Source organism: Moschus berezovskii, chromosome 11 (genome assembly GCF_049115385.1).
Source record: "Moschus berezovskii isolate FMDL1 chromosome 11, NW_MosBer_1.0, whole genome shotgun sequence".
Taxonomy (NCBI): Eukaryota; Metazoa; Chordata; class Mammalia; order Artiodactyla; family Moschidae; genus Moschus; species Moschus berezovskii.
In genome coordinates, this window is record NC_142470.1 from 7,020,866 (window position 1) to 7,037,384 (window position 16,519).

Below are 16,519 nucleotides of genomic sequence, written 5' to 3' on the forward strand. Positions count from 1 at the left end.
AGTCACTTCAGCGGTGTCCGACTCTTTGTGACCCTATGGACCATAGTCCGCCAGGCTCCTCTGTCCATGGGATTCTCCACGCAAGGATACTAGAGTGGTTTACCGTGCTCTCCTCCAGGGGATTTTCCCAACACAGGGGTCAAATCCATGTCTTTTAGGTCTCCTGCTTTGGCAGGTGAGTTCTTTACCACTAGCGCCACGTGGGAAGCCCCAGTGTATAACACGGGTAGCCATGTTTCCTGACTCCTTGTCACCTGTTACCTACTTCCAGGGTGAGGGCTACAACTTTTTGTTGTCACCAGTACTTCAATTTCTGTATTGGTCAGATGTTGCTAGGTTATGCTACATAACAAATACCTCTTAAACGTCAGCAGATTACCATGGGAAAAGTTTATTTTCATTCAGGTTTAATGTTGGCCACAGTTTGCTGGCCCCTCTGCTTCACATGCCATCTTTTAAAAACATATTTATTTATTTTATTTGGCTGCCCTGGAGCCATTTATTTAGTTGTGGCACGGAGGAGCTTTAGTTGCGGTATGTGGGATCTATTTCCCTGACCAGGGATCAAACCCAGGCCCCCTGCATTGGGAACGCAGAGTCTTAGCCACTGGGCTACCAGGGGAGTCCCACAGAAGCCACAGGTGTGGGTTGTGTGTTATATGTTGTATGTGTGGTGTGTGCTGCATGTTTGCATATGATGTGTGCTGTGTGCTTCAGAGCAATTTGCATGACCAAGTCTGCTGTCAGTGAGTGTGCAAGTGTGTGAAAGTTGCCCTGCCCGTAGGAAGGCACTGCAGGTCACCGACCTGAGCGGGGAGGTGTCACCTTTTCAGGGCCCTGGATCACTGGGAACAATGACACCTCCTGCCACAGACAAGATTTGCCGGGCGTGGGGCCTGTGCCAGCACCTCACACCCTTCGCTCGCTGATTCAGCGTCACTTGTTATGCAGTCACTGAGTCCTGTCCGACTCTTTGTGGCCCCATGGACGGCAGCAGCCAGGCTTCCCCGTTCTTCACCATCTCCCGGAGCTTGCTGTAACTCATGTCCATCGAGTCGGTGATGCCATCCCGCCATCTCAGCCTCTGTTGTCCCTTTCTCCTCCTGCCCTCAATCTTTCCCAGCATCAGGGTCTTTTCCAACAAGTCAGCTCTTCACATCAGGTGGCCAAAGTATTGGAGCTTCAGCCTCAGCGTCATAGCCCTATTTTATAGATAACAAAACTGAGGACTTGAGAGGGGAAGAGACCCAATCACTATCTAGCATGATAAACACGATTTGTGAACATACCTTGAAGAATCCCCAAGGGCCTACACGTATATGGGGTCTTACTCCCATCACATCCCTTCTTGGCAGCCACGGTGAGAAATTGCTTGGTGAGAGGGGGCTGGCTCAGGATGAGGCATGAACACGAGTGTTAGCCGTGGCAGTGTTCTGTTGGCATGGGGTGCTGTGAGCCCGCTGTGCCCCCTGCAAGGGTGTCAGAAGAGACCTTTGCTTGGGGAGCCTACACCTCACCTTTCAGCTCCTCTCCACCTGGCTCAACCTGCTCGGCGAATCTAGGAATTCCACCAGAGCCATGCAGGGTTGGGGGGATAGGGGCAAATGGTTTATGTCAATAAACACAATGCAGGAGAGAGGGGGCCCCTGCTTGTGAAGAGGGAAGTGAAGAATCTCACTTCCTGCCAGGAGCCTGTGTGGTACGTGGGTCTGTGTTGGTGGCCCGCTTGGGCACAGGCTCCGGCTCTCAGTGCCTCTGGGGGGTTGAGTGCTTTCTGATACAGCCGCTCTGTTTGTTTGCTTGTTTGCTCACTTGCTTATTTGGTGTGAGCAAAGGAGGGGCTTAAACAATCTTAGGACTTCATTGTTATTATCCTTCTTTTTCCAGATGGGGTAACTGAGGCCCAGAGAGGTGAAAGCAACTTCCCACAGCCTTGCTAACCCAAACCCCACTGAACGTGAGGCCCACGAGGATCTGCGTTCCAGGAGGTTGTTGAGGGGGGCACTGGGAGGGCAGTGGTTAGGGAATGGGGTGTCTTCTGCTTCCCGGGGTTGTCCTCGGGCCTTCCCCAGCCGCCCAGTCAAGAGGCTTGTCCATCAGCCACAGGGAAGATGTAGGTGCAGCAGTGATTCTGGGGAAGAGGGACTGAGCCCAGGCTCCTGAGATAATGGAGAGCGTGCCCGGGGCGGGGCAGAGGGCACCCAAGATGCTAGAGGGCCTGACATACATGAGACACACGTGTGCACACACCAAACACCGTGCTCATCCATGCAGCACACGTCACACGTGCCGCATTCGCACCCCTTCATACGCACACTGTAGACAACACACAACCCACACACGCCATACTGAACACACCAACCACACACAACACAGCATACCTAACACACACACACCACACACAACACAGCATACCTAACACACACACACCACACACAACACACCATACCTAACACACTCATACCACACACACAACACAGCATACCTAACACACACACACCACACACAACACACCATACCTAACATACACACACCACACACAACACACCATACCTAACACACTCATACCACACACACAACACAGCATACCTAACACACACACACCACACACAACACACCATACCTAACACACTCATACCACACACACACACCATACCTAACACACACACACCACACCTAACACACACACACCACACACAACACAGCATACCTAACACACACACACCACACACAACACAGCATACCTAACACACACACCACACACAACACACCATACCTAACACATACACACCACACAAAACACAGCATACCTAACACACACACACCACACACAACACACCATACCTAACACACACACCACACACAACACACCACACCTAACACACACACACCACACACAACACACCATACCTAACACACACACACCACACACAACACACCACACCTAACACACACACACCACACACAACACACCATACCTAACACACACACACACCACACACAACACAGCATACCTAACACACACACACCACACACAACACACCATACCTAACACACACACAGCATACCTAACACACACACACCATACACAACACAGCATACCTAACACACACACACCACACAAAACACAGCATACCTAACACACACACACAACACACACACACCATACCTAACACACACACACCACACACAACACACACACACCACACAAAACACAGCATACTTAACACACACATACCACACACACAACACAGCATACCTAACACACACACACCACACACAACACACACACCATACCTAACACACACACACCACACACACACACCATACCTAAAACATACACACCACACACACCCCATACATAACACCTAACACCCTTTGCATGGACCCCCTCACCCAGTCCCCACAATCACCCTGTGAAGTAGGTGCTGTCAATACCCCCATTTTAATGATACTGAGGCTCAAGGATTTGGAGCTTGGAACAGATGGAAGTGTCATTCATGGAACACAGGTCAGCCTCTCTCCAGAAGCCACACTGAACATTCCCTCTGATGCACAAACAACAAGATCAAGAACCAAGACACCACCTCCCTGAAGACAGAGCCCCTCCCGGCTGACTTAGGCGCCACCTGGGGCCACGAGGTCCCCCTCTGGGACATGGAGGCATTTTGGAGAGGAGAGGGAGGCCGGGACGGGAGGCCAGCAGGAGGAGGAGAGAGCCCCCTCCACCTGAGGGACACGGACCACTCTACCTCCTCACCGGAGGACGCAGGGAGGAACCTGACCCAGACCACCCAGACTGTGTCCTGTCACCATGGCTTCCACATCCCAGGGCCCCCAGGCAGCGGGGTGAGGGGCTTCCTTCCCCTGCCTCCATGAAGACTGGGGCCCTGGACCCTGTTTTCCCCGAGGCCATTTTCCCCACCCAGCTCTGGTCCTAGCCCGGCCCCACCAGCCAGTCCCTGTGGAAGGGGAGGGGGATACTGCCTCCCCAGCCTACCTGCTCCTCCCTGTGCACCCTCAGGACAGCACCCCTCCAATGCCAGCAATACTGCCTGCTAGGGAAGGCCAGCCTGTTCTCTGAAGCCCTGAGAGGGCAAGACTGGAAGCAACCTCTGTGCCCATCCTTCGGGGAGTGGACCTCCGCCTGCAGGAGCATCCGCACAAGAGAACACTCTGCAGCCACGAGACACAGCGGGGTCACCATACATGTAAACCTGGAAGTGACAGTCGCCCTGGCGTGTCCGATCATTTGTGACCCCGTGGACTGTAGCCCGCCAGGCTCCTCTGTCCATGGGATTCTCCAGGCAAGAATACTAGAGTCAGCTGCCATTTCTCTTCGCCAGGGCATCTTCCCAACCCAGGGGTCGAACTCGAGTCTCCTGCTTGGAAGGTGGATTCTTTACCATCTGAACCACCAAGGAAGCCCATAGACCTGGAAAGGAGATCGTCATGTGTAAAGGAAAATAAAGCACTAAATAGGATGCATAGCACTGCTTGGCTTTTATCAAAAGTATTGATATGTGCTTCCATTGACAGAAAAACCTGGATGTCTTTGTGGTCAATTCTGGACGCTGGGTATCTGGGGAGCTGAACTGTGATGGGTGAGGGAGGGAGACGACTTTACTATTTTCTTTACAACTTCTGCATTGTGACAATGAACGGCTCCTTTTGCTAACTAAAAAAATAAGCAAATAGTCGTAGGCGTGGAGTGGGGCATCCTGAGTGTCTTCCAAAGATACAAGAACTTCCTTCCCAGCCTCGGTTCAGACAAAAGTGGAGGCTCCATCTACAGGGCTGGGGTTCTTTTCTCCTCTCCGGATGCCTCAGTGGTGGTCGGGCAGGGGGAGGGGGGAGGGTGGACTACTGGGTGGTTTTCAGCATCACTATCCTTAAGTTGGGACCAAGAGGCGTTCTGAGAAAAACAGCAGAGTCTTGGTCTGGAGAAGCCTGAAATCTTTGGAGTAAGGCAGGTGGGTACATCCTCATAGAGATAAAAGCCACCATCCCACGGGCGAGGGGCGGTGGTGGGATAGGGTGGGGCGGGGTGGGGGCACCTCCCCATGCTCGGTGCTCTGCCCAGATCTTCATACACAACAGCTCACTGACCACAGCACTGTGGGTGTTCTCATCTCACTGATGAGGAAACTGTCTCAGGGACGGGCCCCCGGGGGAAGGCCCAGTGGGTCTGTGCTCCAGCCTCTTCAAGGACAGAGTCATCAAGCCATCGGGTCACCCCCAAGAGGCAATAGAGACACCAGGTAAGAAGAGGGTGCCGTGGGCACACAAGGGGCCTGCTGATTGAGCTACCCCGCAGTGCGGTGCAGGCATTTCTCTGGTCCTCTTGGGAGGTACCATGGGCTCCAGCTGAAGGTCGGAGAGAAGACCTTGGCCATGGTCCCTGTACTGGGAAGCCGCATGGCCTGCATGGGAGCACTGGTCCTCCTGATGGCTAAGATCTCCTTGCCCAGCCCCCTTCCTGGCGTCCAGCACTGTGCCAGCGTCCAGCGTCCAGCATCCCCGTCTCTGGGGCTGCACGGCGCTTGGCATCCAGCATGCACTTGATACTCCGTTAGCCTCCATCCTTGTCCTGGTCTTGCCCAGGCGTGGCCTTGGCTGTTCTGTTCTCGGTTTGCAGTCCTCGGTTCTCTATCTGGGCAGGGAGGGTGTTCTCTCGGGGTGTCCTAGCTCCCCTTGCAGCCCCAGCATTCTAGACTTCCCCTGCAGGCACCAGGAGGAGCTGGTGGAGTTCGCCGGGCTGGGACAAATTTAGGGGCCCAGGCTCCTTTCTGGAGTGACCCACGAGAGCCCCACAGATGGCAGCCAGCCCCAAACAACAGCCCTGGCTGACCCTGGCTCCCCATCCGCACCCCTTGCCCTACTGGTCTCCGTGCCCCTCCGTCACACCTTCGCCTCTGACTGGGGCCATCCCCCACCCTAGAGGACGCCCGGAGCGCCCTGAAGCATCCCTCTCTGGCATCCCTTCCCCAGCACGCAGCCCCACCGGCGGTGAGTTGAGCAGAGAACGCGGGGGAGCCAGGGAGAGAGCAGAGCGAGCGGGTCGGCAGAGAGGGAGCGAGATGCAAATGTTTTTATCCTCCTTTCTTTTAAATGCTGAAACCAGCCTTGACAGCCTCTGAAAATAAATGGCACCGACTCGCTGGGATTTCAAATTCCGTGATTAAGGGCTGAAGCAAATACTTTTTCCCTCCCTCCCTCCCGCCTCCCCCGCCCGCCTCCGTGGGCTGATAGAGCGGCTCGCGGGGCCGGGGACAGCTTTTTGCGAGCCTGCCAGGAGCTCTGATACGCAGCCTGCCAGCCGCCGGCAGCGCTCGGCTCCGGGCTGTTTATCAGGAGCGCTCACGCCGGCAGTCGGGAAAGCGGCTTTAAATCCCCTCCCGAGCCGGCGGGCCCCCTCCTCGAGCCTGCACGCCGCTCACACAGGCACACACACACACACACACACCAGCACCCATGAACACATGCATGCGCAAAGCACAATACACACCCGTGCACGTGGGCACACATGCACAGCACACACACACACAAGACCTGTGCACACACATGCACAAAGGCGTATACACATGCATGTGTGCACACATACACAATCCACCCACACACATGCACAAAGGCACCCACACGTGCACACAGCACAGTGAATGCATGCACACAGCTAGCCTGGTGGGCCTCTACTTGTTCTCTAACCAAGTCAGAGGAAAGCTGCAAAGCTGGGGTGTTGAGAGGAAGAGGGGAAGGAGGAGTCCAGCGTGGGGGGGCTGGGAGGGAGGGGGAGGGGTGGGGTGGGGGGTGGGGCGTGAGACAGGGGACCAGGAGAAGAGAGCTGTCCTCTGGGCTCACAGGTTGCAGTCGCTGCCCTCAGGCGGCTTTGTGGTGGGGGGGGGCAGCCTTGACACAGTGACAAGCCGAGTGTCCCCTCTCCCTAACTGCTTATCTACCCCACCCCCCGCCCCGTGCTGTGACTCTCAGCTGCCTGTCTCCCTGCTTGCCGCTCAGGTTCCTCCATGCTGATGCCAGACCCCCGCGAGGTCCTGCTCCCACAGGGGGTCAGGGAGGGTGGTGGGCAGTTCTGAGCTGTACCATGTCAGGTTTGGATTCTGAAAAGGGGGGAGCTTGCACAAGACAGGCCTTGTGGAGCCCGGGGCAGATTGGCCCTTCTAACCCCTCCCCTTCTGCAGGTCTGAAAGCTAGGGCTCAGAGCCAGGGAGTCACCAAGCTGGAAAGAGGGAAGGTCTGGGTCGACAATCTGGCAGGTCTGGGGAGGGGCAGGAAGCAGGGGAAGAGAGAAAAACAGAGACCCTTCCCTGATTCTTCTCAGAGAGAGGGGGAGAGCCTCTCCCACCCGTGACTTCTGGGTTCACCCTGCAGCCAGGACACTGTGGATGGACCGGCGAAGGCAGGAGCCCCCAGGTGCCAGTGACATCGGGGGGGGGGTCTCCACTCCCCAGGGGGTCATTCATGGGGTCCTAACTGCTGGCTGGGAAGCAAGATCTTCCAGAAAGCCCTCATACCCTCTGCCACCAGGCTATGCTCTGAGCTTCCAGTGAAGGGGAAGGTGGGCACAGCCCTGCAGGGGCACCAACAGAGACCCCAGCACTGCGATGTGGAGGTAGAGTACCCCCACCCCACACCCCTCCTTCCACACCCTAAAGCTGATGTCTCCCAGGAGAAGATCCAACCAGGAAATTGAGGGTGGGACAGGGAAACGTTGTTCCTGCACTTGGCATACACAACTCATGGAATCCTCACTGCACACATACCCATTTTACAGATGGACACAAGCTGAGGCTCTGGAAGGGGAAGTGACTTGCCCGAGGTCTCCTCACTAAAAAGAGACAAACGTCAGGATTCAGGCAGAGATGAATCAGAATCCTTTTTTTTGGTGGGAGGTGGGGGCAGCAACGCACTGCACATGGGGATCCTGACCAAGGATTGAATCTGCACCCCCAGGAGTGGGAGCACAGAGTCTTAACCACTGGACCACCAGGGAATTCCTCCCATTTGTCACTATGTGCGAATCCTCAGGCTGAACAAACAGCCTAATTCTGCCTTCACCTCATTGACCAGAACTGGGTCATGTGTGCCAATGTCCGATATTCTGACCTCCGTTTTGCACAGCAGAGCTCCAGAGCTACACATCAGTTTGGTGGTGTTTAGTTGCTAAGTCGTGTCTGACTCTTGAGACCCCATGGACTGTAGCCCGCCATGATCTTATTTCCTGGTCAATTCAGCCTCAAAGCAAAGGAGTGCCAAGTACGAATGGGATGGAGCTGTCCCTCCTTCGGCATTAGAAGCCACACAGGCTTCTCCAGCCCTAGGGGGGAAACTTCAGGCGAGCTCCCTCCAGAGACAGGGACTCTGAAACAGAGAGGGGAGATGACATCCCCAGAGTCACACAGCAGGGTGGTTTCAGAGCTGCCCTGGAGTTTCTCCCTCCGAGCTATAGAACCTGAGACTCTGGGTGCTGGGATGCCAGATTTCACAAATAAAATTGCAAGGCACTCAGTTAAATCTGATTTTGAATAAACAATAAAGTTTTAAGTATGTCCCATGCAGATGTTTATAGTTAAAAATTATTTGCTATTTATCCGAAATTCACATTTAACTGTATTTTATCTGGCAACTCTCTCTGAGGGCCTTCCTCTGAAAACAAACTTTGAATTTGGGTGCTCTTCGAGCCAGAAACTGCAAAACAGACAGAAGCAGCACTGGTGTCCTGGCCACAGGGACCGGTCTGATTGATGGTGTCTGGGGTTGCAGGCTGCACTGGGCTCTCCCGACTGCCTTCAAGGAACTGGATGCTGGTGACCAGTCAGTCACGGGAGCTGACGTTCCACACAGAGACCTAGGGTGAGATGACATGAAATGAAAGCTGAGACTTCGCAGAAAACTATCTGTGCAGCCTCTCAAACACCCATTCCAGTCCCCTTCCTTCTGGCCTTCCTCTGTACAAAATCCAGAAAATGAAAATGCTCCATTTCTCAGCTTCCCTTGCAGCTAGGCATGGACATGTGACCCAGTTCTGGCCAATGAGGTGAAGGCAAAAGATGCTGGGGAAGATTTCCTTTCCTGAGTTGCACAGCAAAGATTTCAAGGAATTCACCCTGCCCCCTTCTTCCTGCTTGGAATGTGGACGTGATGACCAGAGGTGCAGCAGCCATCTTATGACCAAGAGGCACTCATGAGTGCCCTGTTAGGTACCAGTGCCCGGTGCTCTGCTGTGGACTCGGTGCTCCAGGTCTTGCTGTGTCAGAGACAGTGTGAGGTTTCCAAACGTTCTTTTTGGGGAAGAGTATCCCTTCATTTTAAGATTATGTCCCTCATACCTTTTGGGTTTTTTTTTTTAATTGGAGGATAATTAAAATACTCTGTTGATTTCTGCCATACATCAACACGTATCAGCCATAGATATACATATGTCCCTTCCCTCTTGAGCCTCCCTCCCACCTCTCACCCCACCCCACCCCTCTAGCTGTCACAGGGACCTTTTGGGTTTTAAAATGCAATTTATTTCAAGAACTGAAGTGAGAGTTGATGATGCATTTTTTAATGCGTGTGCTTCTTTGTTTTGTTTGTTCCCATTAACACTCTTCCCTAGAAGAATTTAAAGCTGTCATTACCCCATCAGTCCCTCAAGATTTCTTTGGAAATTGTATTGGCCTCTGAAACCCAAAGGCTTTGAGAATGTGCTTGAGCATCTCTCAGCTCACTCATACACCCAGGACCAACTGGGAGAGAGAATGCAGGAGGAGTGGGCGGCTTCCCCTGAGAGGGGCCCGCAGCACAGTGGGGGCGGGGCAGACGCCCAGGAGCCACCGTTCTAGATGCCTGCACTTTGGACCCCAAGGCCTGGCACTGGGGGAATGTTTCCAGTCTGCTCTGTGCCTCCCGCAGTCCTCTCACCACCCCCCAACCCAGAGGCATCCCCTGAGGAGTGGGAACACTCTGTTACAGCTCCCCAGGAAGCGGGACACCCGGCACACCGTGTTCCAGAGGCCAGGGAGGGCATGTTCAGGGATCAGGGCAGTGGACCGTGTGTGCACACCTGCTCCGAGGCCCAGTGGCTTGGCAGGTCCCTGTCGGGGACAGCCACACTCAGCCGGACGTCCAGCTCAGCAAACCTTGAGATGGCCAAAGATAACAGGAACTCATGAGAGAGTCCAGCCTGCCCACCTCCCCAGAGACCCTGCAAATGGTCTGGGAGACCCTGGCAGCCCAGTTCTCTCTCTCTCTCTCTGTCTCAAGGACCCAGGAAAGAGCCATAGCAGAAGCAGTGGGCCGGGAAACTGCTCAGCCATGGAGATAAAAGGCTGTGCTACCCTCAGAGCATTTGAAACCTCGCATCTCCCGCACCTCGGCCCTAAAGAGAACCAGGAAGAACTGCAGCTGGCAGGGAAGGCAGATGCTTCAAGACGATGGCAGGGCAGAGCACTTCGCCGGATAGATCTCCACTCCCCGCCCCCTGGGGACAATCCTGCCCCACAGAGGCCCCCAAAGAGCGTTTCCAAGCAACAGGGAGCAAGCAGAAGCCCTGGGCTGCGTTTGGGGCTCACTCTAATGGTGCAGATGGGAGGGCATGTGAGAATCAGACCACGCACGGGAAATGGCACAGGTGCAATGGTGCCTGTGCCCACGGTCCCAGGAGGTCTGGGCTGTGACAGCCACAGAGATCTGGCACACCCTATTCCAACCTCCAGAAGTGAAAACACACAACTGGGGGACAGCAGAGGGGTGCGTGGTCCTCTTCCTAGGGATGTGGCCAGCCTTCATCAACTACAAGGACACCCAGCCTCATACTCCTCGCACCCCGAGCTCCAGGCCCAGCCTGTGTTTAACAAGGCAGTGAAGAGTGTCCGATAAGCGTCTGACTGGGCATAGGTGGCTCAGTGGTAAAGAACGTACCTGCCAATGCAGGAAACGTACAGACGCGAGTTCAATCCCTAGATCGGCAAGATCCCCTGGAGGAGGGCTTGGCAACCCACTCCTGTATTCTTGCCTGGAGAATCCCCATGGACAGAGGAGCCTGGCAAGCTACAGTCCATGGGGTCGCAAAGAGTCGGACATGACTGACAGAGTACGCATGCATGCACGGCATCAGACATTGTTGAGTTCAAATCCTGACTGAGCTGAAAACTGCCTGACTGGGTGACCTTGAGCACATAGCTTACCCTCTCTGAGCCTCAGTTTCCTTTCTGTGAAGGGGAAGATGATGTCCACTTCCAGCAACTACCGTGAGAGTTCATGTCTGTGTTGATAACAGGCTGTAGACCACTAGTTAGAAAAATGGTCTGATTCCTTCCAGAAATTCCCAATGTTGTTGAGCTCACAGGGCTCCTGGGAGATGCCTCCAGAGCTCTTACCATTCAGAGAAGCATGGGCTCCACTTGCGTGAAGGAGGATTTATCTTATTTTTAATGAAGTTGAGGCCACTTTGCAATCAGAGCCCTCGTGGTTGGAGCGCAGAAGATCCTAGGAAGGGGTATTAATCAAGGCGCCTTAAGGACATGCAAATCAAGAGAAAGCTCAAGTGATTAAGGGGGTGATGGGGCCTGGGGTCCAGCCTTTATCCCCATCTGAGATGAGAGAACCAGAGGCCCAGCTGGGGGCAGCGGCCAAGGGGCCTCAGGGGACCAGGGAGAGAAGACTGTCAGCCAGTGGAGGGAGAGGGAGAGACAGCCACGCAGAGGCAGCTGAACAACCCGGATGGTGGAGATGATGTGGTGACCCTGCCGGCTACCTGCCTCCCCTGCAGCTGCAGAGCAAGGGGCTGCCAGGCAGGGCCCTTTGCCCAGACTGGATGGGCTGCTCGTCAATGACCAGAGAACAGCCCTGTGGGAGTGACGGGCCCAGGGCAGGGCACATGGCTTTTGGGAATCTGGCAGCCTCTCCCATGTGATGGATGTGCCCACCCAGTGTAGACCTGAGAGCTCTGCATCTCCATGGGATTCTCCATGGAGAATGGATTCATCTCCATGGCAAGAATACTGAAGTGGGTTGCCACGCCCTCCTCCAGGGGATTTTTCGACCTAGGGATAGAACCCGTGCCTCCTTCATTGGCGGGCAGGTTCTTTAGCACTAGCGCCACCTAGGAAGCCGTCCGCCTCTGTGGACGTGACCTAAGGTCACAGGTGGGTGTGTGCACAAGGAGGCCGTCTTGGGGATGGACACGTTCGTGAAAAGCTGGAATCAAATAATGGCCAACAAGGGGGTTGTCTGAGCTGGTTACATGTTTTCAGACTTCCTCGTCTCCCTGTAGAACAAGGACTGAGGGTGAGAAGATGCTACAACACACCGTTCAGTGATGGGGAAACGTAGGCTGCGAAACACCAGGTGGTGAAGAGCGCCTGTGGGGAAAAAAGAGAGATCTAGAATAATCTGGAAGGAAGGGCAGTCACAGAAACGTCCACAGTAGTTACTGTGCGGAGGCTGGGTCTCAGATTATTGGTACTTTCTTCTTTTGTGTTAATTTTTTTATGGTGATGAGCATGTGTTACCTGTAAAATGAATAAAGCTATTTTCTCTTCTCTTTGTAAGAAAACTGCTCTGATGCTTGACTTCACTTCTTCTCCCCAATCCCTTTACAATGAAATGAAAGATTCCACTGGACCTGGAGAGTGATACCCACCCAGTCCTTTTGGGCATCAGATCAGTGAGCCCCCTTCCTAGCGCAAAGCAGCTAACCACCAAGCAAGGAACAGGCAGGCCAGAACTGGAGTTATTGTCAGACCCTCATCTTCTGTGGATGATGCAGGGAAAAACATGGAATATACAAATATAAAATCATTAGGTTGCACACCTGAAACTAACATGCCATGTGTCAATTATATTAAAAAAAAAAAAAGGAAGACACGGCAATCATTCCATACAGGGGATAGATAACATCTTGTGTGATTCCAAATCCTTTCTCCTAAACCACTGGACCAGAGGGGTGCAGGGACTGAGTTGTCTCTTTAGAAGAGCAATACGGCGTATACAGTGTAACTTAGCTGACACGCCAACAGGGCCTGGGCAGCCCCCACAGTCAAGTACATGAATATCTCTGCAATGAAATGTACAAATGTTCACATCAAGGGGAATAAATAAAGCTATAAATAGTTTCCTGTTGGTTGAGGTCAGATTTTTGCCTCCAAATGAATTTGCCATCATCCTACAAAAGAACTTTGGGTTTTCAGACCTTTGGTTAATTTCAGAATTCCAGATAAGGGGTGGGGGCCAGGTCAGATTCGGCCTGGGGCGCTCTGGTTTGGCTGTCTCCCTGCAGCGACCCCTCCCCAGCAGCAGGGCCAGCTGCCTGCACAGTCCCTCGGGAACCCTACTTGGTTTAATGCTCAGGGGTCGCTATCTCCCAACTCTTGGTTCCTTTTGGACAAGGGGCCCCTATTCTCCTTTTACACAAAACCCCACAAATCACATGCCAGCCCTTTCTGAGTCAAGGCAGTCGCTCAGTAAGTACTAGCTGAATGAATGAATGAGATGCTGTCCCTGTCCTGCCTGCTTTGCCCCGCCCTGATTTTCCATCAGTACGGAGAACAGAGAACTCATGCTCATCAAGTCCTGAGTGGCCCACTCACCAGAGAGAGAGGGCGCCCAGACCCTCATTTAGAATCTTGGGGGGAGGCACTTGAGTTTCTAACTTGTGAGCGGTTCAGACCCACGTGACACTGCGAACCAGTGTGGTCTTCTGGAGGGCACCCTTGCTCTCTCTCCCTCCTTGGCTGGCTGTGTGATCTTGGGCAGGTTGCCAGACCTCTCTGAACTTCCTAAAATGGGCAAAGGGTTAACTCCTACTCTTGAGCCCTACCAGCCAACTGTCTGGGAACAAGCCCCTTCCTGCCAGTTATGGGGAGTTCCTGGGGAGGGGACAGGAAGTCTAGTCTGCGAGTCTGCCCCATTCGCCGTGGACCCCAGCACCCAGCCTGCTTGGGGGTGGACAGGTGAATGGCTCAGGAAACATGTCCTGTGTGTGTGCATGGGAAAGCAGGCTGGTTCCCCTCTCGCAGGGCTGCGTGAGCATGGGGGAGTGTGTGCAGAAGGCATACAGAAGGTGTCGCATAAGTGGAGCTGTTTTTCTTGGTCTCACAGCCTCCTCCTGGGGCTGTGGCAGCAGGTGAGCCCTGCTAGGGGTGGAGGCCTGAAGGCTGGAGGAGAGGAAAGCAGGAGGCAAGGAAGGCAGGGGCCGGGAGGATCGAGTCCAGGCACGTCCTGATACCAATTAAGGCCGGCCTGGCGCAGGGGGGCCGCAGTCGGCATTTATCAGCCTGCCAGGGAGGGGCTGGCAAGCTGTCCTCCGGCTGACGGATTAGACAGCGGACAATTAGGTTTCAGGCGGGCTGTCTCTCTCTCTCTCTCACACACACATCCCTTCCTCCATCAGTCTGTAAGGCCTGGTGACAGAGCCCAGCTGGGTCCCAGCCCAGCCCCCAGTGGTGGGGAGAAAACGGACACAGAGCACCCACCGCGAGGAGGCGAGGAACCCCTTCAAAGAGAACACCCGGGGAGCCAGGGGCCCAGCCCGCACCCACAGGGACCACGGCTCAAGACCCCATAGTCTCCACCCCACCCCCAGCCATCACTTCCCACCGGGTTGGGAGTGGGGTACCCGCCAGAGCTCGGGACACAGAACCCCACGGCCTTGATGGGTGCTTTTTAGAGCCGAGTGGGGAGGGGTGAGCCTGAGCCTCCTGAGGACCCCTTCCTTCCCCAGAAATAGCCTCCCCGCTTCCCCACCTTTGATCACTGGGTCCCAGGAAGGGGACTTTGAAGGACTCTGGAAACCGGAGGAAAAGCCTTCAAGATTCTAGACCGTGTTGTACTGCAGACTCTTGGGATGAGTCAGGAACACTGGTCGGGTAAGAGGGTGGCCTGAATTTTCCTTTGGTCAAGGCAGGAAATGGTGGGACTGTTGGGCAGCTCTGACCCACGGCTGCAGGCCCTGACCTCTGCCCTGGGTCTTGGACGCGGTGGTCTACCCCTGCCTCCACGCCCCCACACCAACCCCTGCAGGACCTTCCCTCCACAAGCTCTAAGCTGAGCTCATCACCGTTGTCGGCGGATGGGCATCATAGTCACTCCAAGGCTGGGTCCAGAAATCTGGGTTCAGCCTCATCTCCTCACACCCCTCCCCCTCCACAGCTGGAACATCAAACCCCGTTCCTTTACCTCCTGGAGAGCTTTCGAATCTGCCTTCCCCTCTCAGTCCCCAGGGAACCACCTTGCCTGGAGACCGCCCTGGTCTCTGGCTTCTGTTCTTTCCTCTAACTCCATTCTGCCCTCAGCCATCCAGGGGTCAGCTTGAATGCCCTCTGACCCTGAACCCCGCCCCCGCTTCAGTCCTCCTGGGTCCCAGCACCTTCGGGAGAGAGGCCAGCTCCCGGCTGCAGCCTCTGGCCAGGTCTCCCCACCTCTCTGCTCTGTTGGCCTCATTCACTCTTCACCCTCTGTCGTGATCTTGTTTATCTAGTTATTTACTTGGTTGATATTTGCTCCCCTGCACCTCCCACTGGAATGTGATTCTTGGGGACAGAAACCAGCTCTCTTTTGTTCGCCTTGCTAAGTGCCTGTTACCTGGCAGGGATGCTGGGCGGCTGTAGAGAAGTCTCCATGATGCTCACCCGACGGGGCCACAGTGACCAGCTGTTTCCCCAAGACCACACTTGCCTTAGCCTCCACCCTTCTGCCAGGAGTGCCCCCAGCCTCCTGCACCTCCCTCGGCCACCAGCTCCCACTCCCACCTCCCAAAGGCTGCTGACTTACCGGCTACATTCCCTGGTCCCCTCCCCTGGGCTGATCTGAGCCCGACCACCACCGATGCAGGGTGGCCAGTTCACTCGTCTGCCTCTCCCACTGCATGGTGGGCTTCCTGGAGGCTGTCTCATGCACAGTGCCCAGAACACAGTAGGTGCTCGATAAATGTTGGTGAATGAGGCCAGGATGCTGACTCTATCCCCAGCACAGCCCTGCCTTCCTCTGGCCTGATCTCCCCGCTGCCTGAGGTTCTGAGGGTCCCAGGGTGGGAGGGGACATGACCAGGCCAGGTGACACAGATAGGACGTGCCCTGGGGACCCTGGAACTAGGGATTCTACTCTGGAAAGAGGGGGTAAGGGCTTCTGGAATAACTGGGCTTTGAAGGACAGGAGGACAGGTTGGGGCAGAAAAAGAGAATAATTCACTTTTATTAATGAAAAATTGCAAGCCAGACACCAGTTCCTTAGATGACTTCCCTTGCTGATTCCTTGTTGCCCCCAGTCTTCAGATGACAGGTGGCCAGAGAGACCTGAAGCTGCTCGCCCAGGATCACACAGCTCCATGCAGCAGATTCAGATTCAAACCCGGGTGTGGCTGGTTCCAGGCACCGTGCCAGGGTCTCAGCATAGGTAACCCAAGTGAGCAAAGGCCTGGCGACCGGATGGAATCATGGAAACAGAAATGACCTAAGAAGACTGTGAGGACCGACTCCCTACCCCGGAGGTCTGCAGTGAAAGCCGGGGAGGGGGGTGGGCC